At 33.8% G+C, this 12,319-nt stretch overlaps 1 long non-coding RNA gene across 1 annotated transcript; it reads left to right on the forward strand.

The window, feature by feature from the left end:
* Nucleotides 1-8,093: 8,093 nt before the first annotated feature.
* On the forward strand, nucleotides 8,094-9,483 carry LOC146917937 (uncharacterized). Its single transcript, XR_015015927.1, has 2 exons — nucleotides 8,094-8,173; nucleotides 9,132-9,483. It is a non-coding gene; the product is annotated as an uncharacterized LOC146917937 (long non-coding RNA).
* Nucleotides 9,484-12,319: the final 2,836 nt, after the last annotated feature.

The raw sequence follows: 12,319 nt of genomic DNA on the forward strand, positions 1-12,319 counted from the left end.
AACATTTAAAAAGTTGAATCCACCACTTTTTACCACTTTCCAACACATTGTTCTCTTAACCAATACCCTAAGGGCAGTGTTTAGCATTTCCCTTGATATAATGGGTCATGTGATTCAAGTTTTATACTCCCTTCATTTTAAAATAAAATGAGTGTCGTTTTAGGTGTTTATATACTCCATCCGGTCACTTTTTTAAGCAAAAAAAACTGTTTACGCAGTGTTTAAGGAATTCAGTTAAGTGCACTTAATTATCTTGATTTGATGAAAGACATGAGGGAAGTTTACTACATTACCCTTGCTAGAATAAATTGAGAGAGAGGAGTATATTGATGTGGTACACTCGACGAGATAACTAGAAACTCTAAAATTGTATTCAGCTGATCAAAGCAATAAAAATTTCTCCGCGTATTGCTGCAGGTTCACTTGTTCCAAAAAAAAAAAAAGAAAAAAAAACTCACATGGCCAATAAGAAGATCGAAGGTTTTTTTTGGTTATCTTTTACATAAAAAAGATGGAAGATTTTTTACGTATTTTTTTTAATCCTTATTGGTTTGATGAGAAAGAAAACCTAAGGATGCTGCTACTACTCCTTGAAACTCACACGTGGTAGTGTTTGTAAATAAAAGTGGAGTAAATGTCTAAAAAAAATAAAGTTGTAAAGTGGAATTAAATAAGGGTATATTAGGAATGGTAGCATTAAATAGATTAAAAGTGGTTAACTTTTGTTTATAGGGTCATGTTAACTTGTGCTCTAAGGGCACATGTTAAGGAACCCAAAAAGAGTAACTTTGTATTGGAAAACATAATATTTTAACTTTTAAGAAGTTGACTACACGACTTTTGATACGTATATTTCTATAATGAGTTCATTAACATGTGTCCTTTAGGGCACAAGTTAGCAATTGCATTGTTTATAATAATGACCAAAATTTGAAGTGTTTTTTTGCTTATAAATGTGATCGGAGGAAGTACATATTAAGAAATGCAATGATTAAAAGAAAGAAAATGATTATTTTACCAAATTATCCTTATTAACTATTGGTTAGTTTTAAAAGTAATACTTTGAAAGTAGTGTGCAGAGTATTAATTGGAAGGTACAATTGAAAAGAAAAAGTTATTATTGCATTGGAAATTGAAAGTGACATTCATTTTGAAACAATTTTTTTTGGCTAAAACGATACTCATTTTGAAACGGAGGGAGTATTAAAAGGGTCTTGTTAACCGATGCCCTTAAGACACTAATTAAAGATTCAAATATAAAAATAATTTACAAATATTATGTAGATAAAATTACTTTTTAAACTTTCAATGTGTTGAATACATCATTTTCAGGATTAAATTTTCTTTTTAAACTTCTAAACAAGTGCCCTTGTCCAAGGGCACTTGTTAACATTTCCCATATTAAAAAAACGTTTTTTCTTTTTTAAGGTTTTAATGTGTTAGAAGAATGTATAATTTCAAAGATAAAATGTTATGGTCTGGCTGGCTAGCATATAAATTTGAATTTTGTCGATCTCAATGACTTGCACAAACACGTACTAGTTTGAATCTATATAACGTGTACCAAATATGTAATAGTAATAGTTTGAATGCTAGTAGTTGCTCTTAGGGGTGGGCAACTACGAGTCAACCCGAATTAACCCGACTAACCCGATGAAATTTAACGCATTCGGTTCGGGTTAAAACGGGTATCAGGTTGGTCGGGTACATTTTGCGGGTTGTTATGGGTTTATTCGGTTCGATTCGGGTTGATATTTTGGACCCTTATGTAACCAAACTAACCCGACCAACCCTACTAAACTATTATTATATTATTATTATTCATGTTATTTTTTTTAAAGATTATTATTCATATTATTAACGTCAAAAAAATTATTCATATTATAAATTTTTGGACTAGTTTTTGAGTCTTAGTTTTGCAGACCAAAGTAACTTCTTATTAGGCCCAAAACAATATGTCATAAGCCCAACAACACTAATGAAAGACCAACAAAAGCAACCCTAATTCTAAATTATTCCCACAACTTTCTTTCCTACTCTTTGCTACTGCCGTCAGCCTACTTTCTTCTCCTTCTTCACCCAACCTAACAATCTTGGTATCTTCATTGTTCATCACTAAACCAACACACCATCTTACCATAATATGCTTTTGTGACTAATTTTGCTATCATTCAACAAGCTTGTTTTGTGGTAGTTGTGAGTTGGCTAGATCTATGTCTTTTTTGTTGTTAATGCTAGATCTGTGTCCTATATCAGCATCAAGATCCAAAATCTTCAACATCATGTGATAGATCAAGTTCTTTACTTACTCATGATTTTTTTGTTCTTGATTCCAGACTTTTGGATCTTTCTTGAATGTAATCTTAAGTACATTTTTATAACTTCAATTTTCTATTTTTTAAACTAATTTTTCTTTTCTTTGTTGATTGATCTGTTAGTTGAGTTTTAGACCCAAAAAATTGAGAGAAAAAAATTAAAAAAATTGATTTGGTAAAAATAAAATAAAAAAAGTATAATAACGGGTAACCAGGAAACCGAACCGATAAACCCGGACCCGAATAACCCGAACCCGAAAAAACCGAATTAAGAAAATACACTAAATAGGGTCTAGACTTGCAACCCGTGGGTTGGCTCGGTTTGGGGGTTTGGACCCGAACCCGAACCGACCCGAACCGATGCCCACCCCTTGCTCTAAACCAACACATTGCTTAGCTAGAGTACAACGCCAAATGAGCAAGCACCAATGTATTACCGCGTGGATAAGTGAAGAAAAAAAAAACAAGAGTTTTTACATCTTCGTGATTTACTGCGGGTAAAGAAGTTAGTTTATGAGAGTAGGTTCATTTTGAAACATGGAATCTAGAGGAAAAATTATATCGTTCAAGATTTACGTATTGGTACACTGAAAAAGTGAGATCGAGAAATGGAGCAGGCACTGTCGTGGATAAGGAGCGTAAGAAAGATATATTGAATGTAAAGAGGAAAGAAGGTTGAATCATATCCCAAAAATTTATAGTGGAACAAGACACGTTTAATGTTATTAGCGCCTATGCACCTCAAAACACCTTAAAGTAAAGCTTTAAGAGATTTTAGAAGGCTTAATTCATGATATAATATTAGGAGAAAAAAGTCTTTCTAGGAGGGGATCTAAATGAGCATGTATGAAGTGGTTTGAGTGGTTTTGAGAGCTTGCATAAGGGAGAGCTTAAATTTGCAGGAATGTTTTTAATTTTTTTTTTTTTACAAGGACGAAAATCAGAATGCGCCCAAATTACAGGGACGGAATGCATATTTAAGTCAACATTTATTGACAAATTATATACACACACTACCATTCAACTTTACACAATATCCTTGAAATCAGTGGCAGATCTTCTTGGGAGCCCATGGTAGCCATGGCTCCCCCCAGATCTGATATAAATACTATATTACACTGTTATTATCAAATGTTATGTCTGTGTCGCAGTGGAAAATGAAGTTGTTTTGCACTATTAGGTCGTGAGTTCGACCCCTTCTGTCTCTTTTTTCTTCATATTTTTATTTTAATTTGACAAAAAGTGGCTAGGCAAGGATTCGAACCATTGATCTTAATTAATAAGGTGGTATCCAAGCATTGATCTTAATTAATAAGGTGGTATCCAAGCAATATAAACAACAACACCACATATCAACTTGTGTTCATTGTGTGAAACAACTTATATATATATATATATATATATATATATATATATATATATTTGGCTCCCCCCACATATTTTGTCAAGATCCGCCACTGCTTGAAATACCACAATTGAAACTTTATATTTGAGTTGATATGTTGGTGTTGACTTAAATTTTTTGAGTATGTTCATTTCAATGTTTTTGAGTATGTTTATTTCAATGTTTTAGATATGTTTCTCTTCGGTGTTAGTTTGATGAATTAGTTTGACTTCTTAAAAATAATGATATAATTATTGTTAATGGAGGTGAACAAATTTATAATTTAATTTTAAATACAAAATATATTATAAAAATATTAGTAATAAAGAATATTATTAATATTTATTTAATTCAACCGGTTTTATATACTTAAAGATGTTATTTATTGCTCGTGGTCTAACCTTTTTAACTAAAATAGAGTCTAAAAAAAGTTACTAAAGAGATTTGTAAAAAGGTAATGATATTTGTAGAGTTATTTTGTGACAATTCTGAGATAAAAATTTTTTTCCTCTTTTTATCAGTAAAAAACAATAGAGGGAGAAAATGAAGAGAGAGTAAGACCATCCCCAACAACAAAGTTTTAACCATTTAAAATCGAGGACCTAATAGATACCCTCATTAGGAAGAAATTTTTTAGAGGTCTTATAAGAACCGGAGTCTCACTTAAGAATCTCATTATTAAGTGTATTCGACAATACTTTTCTTTTTTTTGAAACGGCAAATATTATTAAACGTCATCCCCGCAAGACGCAAGGAGTGAACGAAATCAAGATACAAATGGTGCCGCATATAGACGGAACACCATAACCCCATTAAAAACACCCCTGGAGATAAACTCACCAGAACACCTCACCACCTAAAACATCCTCCAAAAAACATCCACCATTGTAAACACAGGATCCACCACCGCTCATCGTCACTACTCACCCAAAAAGATCACCCTCAAACATAAAACAACCAGATCCCAACTCCCAAGTCGAGCCACAATTCGAAGAGCACCTAACCGAAGATCCTGCAGCTATCTCAAACCTCGCGACCTCTGATCCACCGAAAGAGCACAATACAAAGCCCAAAAACCAACATGGCAGGGCACCCTAAGCCCCTGGTACACCAGAGAAAAACCAAACCAAGTCAATCAAAGATTGCAGCTAGACCCCGACTCCCGATCTCGAAGCCAAATGAACCGGCCCATCGAAAACCAGCAAACAATATGAAAGACGAGAGACATGGCATGAGAAGTTTAAAACAACAAACAAATCAATGGAAAAAATACTCAACAAAATGGGACACGCACCCTCCAAACATCCTAGACACCTAAACCACCCAAAAACCCAAAAAGAGCTAGCGACGACGAAACATTGGACCCGTGTAAACAAAGGCTACCTCCAAGAAAAATCACCCCGACAAGTAACCGCCTCCACCACCTCAAATAACAGACACACAGTGAACCCGGAGGTTATCTGACACCAAATCTAGCAGATTCAAAATCTACACAAACCACCGACGCGAACAACCACAACCACCACGATCCTTACGACAACAAACGATCCGGAAGTTCGTTGAAGGAGGATTAATCGTGGATGGAAGAGCTAATTCCACACCTGTAGCCGCTAGAAACGGACCACGCAAATCAGCATCTCACAACACCCCTTTCGCACTACACGTCCGTTACAACCTACCCTCCAACCAAAAAACCACCCACCAACACCTCCTTAAACCTCCTCGCAACCACCCGAAACCACCACCTTCACCACCACCACAAACCCCGCTACAACACACCAAATACACCACCACTTAAAACCCCACACAACACCACACCCAACCACGGTGACAGATCCTCCTCCAAGGGATCAAGCAGGAACACATCAACGACAACCGCCGCACCTACCAAAGCCTGGTCCAACATATCGAAACTGCTCAAAACACAAACCTTCCGTTAGACACACCTAGAAACGAACCTGAGCGACAGATCCAACTGAGCCGCGACGGCGCCGGACGGTGGAGCAGCTGCTGGCGGACAAGGGTTGGTCACCCAGCTGCGCGCTAGAAGCCGGAAAAGCCCCACCTACTTCGCCGGAAAGACACTGGGAGCGGAGGCCGGAAGCTGCACTAGAACTGGTGTAGACAAGAAACAACCCGACAACAGTAGATCTGGCCGGAACAGCTAGGACCGGACAAAGCACAACCGCGGCGGCGCAAGCTCTATGCAGGAACACGTAAGGGAAGGACAGCAGCAGAAGACAACAATGAACCAGGACAAGCGGCAACGGAAAAACGGACATGAACAGAACCACACGTGGAGGAGGACGGTGGTGCGGAGACGAGGTCTCCTCGCACCACCACCGCCCGGATCTACATGGGTCTGCCGGTTTTTGGATACCAAGGAGAAGAAAGTTTAAAAATCTAGAGAGAGGTCAGAGGAATGTTTTTAGAGAGAGAAATTAAGTTTTGATTAATATCACAGGTTCCTCTAACTATTCGACAATACTTTTCATTAAATTAATTAATCATTTTGCAATGTTTGTTTGACATGCTTTGTTTATTGGTGGGACTCATTTAAAACTTTTGTTAGAGGCGCCGCATTGGATTGATGGAATGCTTATTATAGTGGCAGATGTAGTATATATGATTGATGTGTGCACATGTGATCTATTTAAATACTCAAAATTGAATGTCTCCATTATGGATATGCCTTAAGAACACAATATGAACATAAGTGAGAAAATTGTTTAAAAATGGGTTAAATATGTTTTTGGTCCCTATAAAATTAGGACCTTTTAAGTTTAGTCCTTACTTAATTTTAATAGTTCTTTTAGTCCTTAAAAAATTTTTTTGCACCCATAATTACTCCCTCCTCAATTCAAATTTGTTTAATTTACGCTTAAATTATTGAGTTTTTGAACAATTTTTTGCAGACGTGTTAAGAATATTACTAAAAGTTCCTCTGCTAAAAATTGTCGCAAAATTTGATTTCTACGTTCAGATTTTGTTTATTTTATCGTTAACATTTGTCGTTTTAAAAAATTCATATTTAATTCGTTTTATGTTAAAAAATTCTAAATTTTAGTAAATGAAGTTTTCATAGTGTTCTAAACATGTATCAAAAAAATCGTTTAAAAATTTAAGAGTTTAAGGATAATTAAACAAACTTTGTTGCAACAGGGACTAAAATTAGAAGTAATTTTTTTTTGTAGGGACTAAAAAACCTATTAAAATTAAGTAAGGACTAAACTTAGAAGTTCGTAATTTTATAAGGACTAAGAACATATTTAACCCTTTAAAAATTATCAGAAGTTTAAATACATTTCTCTTTTTAAAATGATTATTTATGTGATTTAAATGAATACATCCATCGACCACTATTATATGAAAAAGGGAAGTGTTAACTTGTGCCCTTAAGGCACATGTTAAGAAACCTGAAAGAAGAAACTTCTTATAAAATTTTGTGCATTTAAATGATTAAAAAGTTAAATATTAAATGCAATGCACACATTCCAATAAGTTTTTTCTATATTTGAATCATTAACTTGTGCCTTGAGGGCACAAGTTAACATTTCCCTTACTTTTTTTTTTATACTAACATTTGACTGATTTTTATATACACCATCTGACCACTATTATAAGTAAAAATCAATATTTTAGATTCATTCATTAATAAGGTAAATTCTCACTCACGGGTGTGGGGCGGGGGTGGGTGCGGGTGTGAGTATCCCCCGGCCCCGCCCCCGCCCCCGCATTAAACCTACGGGTTTTGCCCGGACCCGGACCCAGTTAATTCGGCTTTTCCCCGTTAAAATCGGGGCGGGGGCGGGGGAGACCCGGCGGGTCCGTGTTGTTTTGCCATCCCTAGATATATGCAGTACTCTCTCCGTTTCAAAATGAGTGTCACTTTAGCCAAAAAAATTTGTTTCAAAATGAATGTCTCTTTACATTTTCAATACAACTTTAATTCATTTCTTCCAACTTTACCCTCAATAAATACTCCAACTTTTCTCTCACACGATTTTCAATACAACTTTAATTTTGTTTTTTCTTATAAAGTAAGGGCAGTTTAGTAAAAGCATTATATCCAATGATTATTTCATTCTATTTCTTAATCTGTGTGTCAAAGCCTAAAGCGATACTCATTTTAAAACGGAGGAAGTATATGATAAATATTACATACATCATTAATTGAATGAATGTAAAATGTTAATTTTGGTTATACTAATACCTATATATATATATATATATATATATATATATATATATATATATATATATATATATATATATATATATATATATATTTTTTTTTTTTCCCAAGATGAAATGGTAAAATAAATTAATGGAACGACTAAAGTGGATGCTCCAAGTTCCCTTTATTTAAGAGAACGAGATTGCTTCTAAGAGATAGGGTTCTCATTTCAGTATTGAGTTAGTTTAACTTCTGGTCTTTCCTTTTTCTTTTTTCCTTTTTATCTATTTGGAGAAGGTACTACCTTATAGATACCTTCTAGATCTCAATGTCCGTATATATTTATATACACAGTTCTCTTCTATCGTCATCAAAATCTTGTGATGGATCTGATCTGAGACATGAGATCTAGTCTCTAGATTTTTTTTTGCAGCTAATCATTTTCTTTTTCTTATTTTTGTTAATTTCCCTTTGATTCTCATATTTTCATAACGATTCATAAGCTTCTAAGTTCCTCATATGGAACTTTTTTTTACTAGATTCACTTGTTTACATCTACTTCATTTCAAATTTTATTTTATGAAATTAAATGAAATTATTTCAATGATGGTGAAGCTTTGATGCTAGGGTTTTAAGGGGTGGAGCTTCCTTTAGTCCAAATATGGATGTTGCTATGTTGATAGAGCTGCTTAGCTATGGATCCCTCAACTCTACCCATCTTGTTCTTTGTGGTAGTTTTGTGGCTTCCATATCTAGGGAGCCTTATCACCTTTTAGTATAATCTTTCTTTGGATTGAAGGGAGCTCTACACCTTCCTCTCTCACTTTAATTTTACATTTCGTAATATTTCAAGCCCTAGTTATTTATCTGGTCTTAATTATACTGATTTATTATTTATTTTTCTAAATCTAGGGCTTAAATTCTTTAAAGTATTATCTTTAGTCTAGATCTACCCAGATCTGTTAATAATTTGAAGTTGAGGTGTTATTTTAATTTTATTCTTTAGTTTTTTTAATTTTTTTTTTTAACTTGTGAAATATTTCTCTTTTTTCGGTTTATTAATTTACTTTATCCAGATCTAGTTTTTCAAATTACTTTTCCACCTTAGATCTGTGAAATCTTTGATGGTTTGAGTTTTTCATTATCACTTGTTGAAATATATTTACTAGTAATATTTTATTAATATTTGTTCAATGTTCAGATGGATCTGGACTTTGAACTCTTAACAATATTTTGACTTAATTGTTGATTTTAGCTTGCAGTCCTTCCAGTTGATCGAACTCTTCTCAACATAGAACAGATCTTGCCTGAATTGGATTGACCAATGAACAAAATCAAAATAGATTGATGATGTTGTAATGTATCTGCTTGCCTCATTTTTTTGTTTATTGAGAACGATATTTAATTATGAATGTAGCCAAACTTGGAAGTTGTAAAGTATTTTTTTATTTTATATTTTTTTTGTCAAGTGTGAAGTATTTTCACACGGTCATCAATGTATCTGAACTTTGGAAGTTTATAAAGTAGTACTTACTTTCATTGAATGCGCGATTAAAGTTGTATAGTTTTGATGGTAATGGAGCGATAGTTGAATTTCTATGAATAAATCTGGTTCTTAAACTGTTCTAAGTCGTGGATCTGAGGTAGTGACAGCCAAATGTTACATGAAATGGGTAAAGATTTTTACAAAACAACATTTTTACAAATAGACGAAAAAATTTAGATTGAGAAATGGGGCAGCCGCCTAGATGAGAGAATCTCTATGATGTGGACTTGAGATATACACATGCAATGCCAAAGGAGCAAGGATCGATGTATGGTTGCCTAGATGAGAGAAAAATAAGCAAGGGTTTTCACTTCTTTGTGAACAAGTGTGTGGATAAGGAAGTTTGTTCATGAGAGTATGATTTACTTTGAAACATAGAATATAGACGAAAAAGATTAGATTGTTCAGGATTTAAGTCTTGTGAACAAGTGTGATATAAAGAAGATTGTTCATGAGAGTATAATTTACTTTGAAACATGGAATACAAACGAAAAAGATTAGATTGTTCAGGATTTAAATCTTGGTATATTAAAAAGGTGAGATCGAGATATAGAGTAGGATTTAAGGAATGCAAGAAAGATATCATGGTGTAAAAAGGATAGAAGGTTGAATCATCATCTTTAAATTTAGGCTTAAATATGGTATTGGTCCCTGCAAAATATGCCAGTTTTGGTTTTAGTCCCTGCAAATTTTTTTTATAGTTTTTGGTCCCTGTAAAAATAGGCCAGTTTTGGTTTTAGTCCCTGCAAATTTTTTTTATAGTTTTTGGTCCCTGCAAAAAATTTTATTTTTGGAAATAGTCCCTGACCCCATTTATGTGATGATTTGTCACTTTTATAAATTAAAAAATAATTATTGTATTTGTTTTATTATTATTTTTTAATTAAAAAATAATTATTGTTATATAAATTATAAAAAATAATATTCTTTTTATTAAATAAGCACATATGCCACATATGCACAAAAGTGACAAATCATCACATAATTGGGGTTAGGGACTATTTTCAAAAACAAAATTTTTTGCAGGGACCAAAAACTATAAAAAAAAAATTGCAGGGACTAAAACCAAAACTGACCTATTTTTGCAGGGACCAAAAACTATAAAAAAAAAAATTGCAGGGACTAAAACCAAAACTGGCCTATTTTTGCAGGGACCAAAAACCATAAAATTTTTTTGCAGGGACTAAAACCAAAACTGACCTATTTTGCAGGGACCAATACCATATTTTAGCCTTAAATTTATAGTGGAACAAGACACCTTTAATGTTATTAGTGCATACGCACCTCGGGTAGGTTTAGAATAACACCTTGAAGTAAATTTGAGAGGTTTTAGAAGGCTAAATTCAAGATATACTATTAGGAGAAAAAGTCTTGTCGGGAGGGGATCTAAATGAGCATGTAGGGAGTGGTTCTGGTGGTTTTGAGGGCTTGCATAGGTTGTTGGCCTTCTATATAGAGTTCAAAAGGTCATGCATAACAATGTCATGTCTCCTAGGTCCATGAATGTTATGTTTACGAGGATTGGTTTTGCCATTCAAAAAGGTCTAGTGACACAGCTTGTTGTCCGCTTCCCTTCTATTCAAATGTAAATAATGGTTTATAAAGCTTGTTGCCCGCTTCCCTTCTATTCAAATGTAAATAATGGTTTATAATATACATCCTCCGGTCACTATTATAAGCAAAAAACATTTTGGATTCATTCATTTAATGATGTATGTGGTCTATAATAAAGACCAAATACATCATTAAATGAATGAATCTAAAATATTGTTTTTTGCTTATAATAATGACCGGAGGGTGTATACTCCTTCCGTCCCGGAATATCTGACCCATTTACTAAAAAAGTGTCCCAAAATAATCGAGTCATTTCAATTTTCAATACAACTTTCATCATTCCCAATACAATATAACTTTAATTAATACTACTTTCATCATTCCCAATTTAATATATTCCACTTTCCCCTTTATTTATATATTTTTCTTAATCTGTGTGAAAAACCAAACTGACTCAAATATTCCGGGACGGAGGGAGTACAATGCTTCTGAAAAAATGGAGGCTAAATCCATCCTAGATTTTTCATCTACGTTTGGTCATAAGAGAAGCAAGAAGAATATCTTATCACATAAGAGTGGCATGATATGAGAAAAAACAGAAATATTAGTTTGGACTATAAAATCATATGTGAAGAGAGCTTGATTTTGGATATAAGAGTTCATAGGAGAGCAAGAAGAAGAAGTCACGGTGACACTGACAAAGATCTTTCCAACATTAAAAAGTTTCAGAATGGTTAAATCCCTAATAGAATTATATGAAAAACTAAGTTCTAGAACTCAATATGTTATTTTTGTAGAACTGAATTAAATAAAGCAAATGAACAAATTATGGTTTCATACATGAAGGATAATGCTAAAAATAAGGAAACTAACTCCAAAACTTTGGTTGAATTTAATGACCGAAGATTGTCTTAGTGTGTCGGTGCATCAACTTATTTGAATTGCATATATAAAAAAAATGTTGATAAATCAGAATAGAAGCCATCACTTGCAACTTTGCATTTTGCTTCTATCTTTTTTGAGCAAATTTTACATTTTGATCATCTATATAACACTTTAGTTTCCTGGACATATTAAGCAAGTTCCAAACTAATTTAAACAAGATAAATACTATTATTGAGAAGACAAAGGAAGAAGAAAAAACAAAAAAAAAAAAATGAGTAAAGATATGCAAACAAACCCATTTGGGGTTGGCCTAATGGTTGGTTTGGGATCTTGGAGTGTGCTCCTCTCAAGGTCTCAAGTTCGATTCCCTCTGGTGGCAATTTCGGTGGATAAGTCCATACAGAGCTTAACTCTGGCTTAGAACGGGGCCCATGCAAGTGAGCAGTGGGATTTGGTCC

Source organism: Medicago sativa, chromosome 6, assembly GCF_051527215.1.
Source record: "Medicago sativa cultivar Bolivia chromosome 6, Bolivia_mono, whole genome shotgun sequence".
Classification (NCBI taxonomy): Eukaryota; Viridiplantae; Streptophyta; class Magnoliopsida; order Fabales; family Fabaceae; genus Medicago; species Medicago sativa.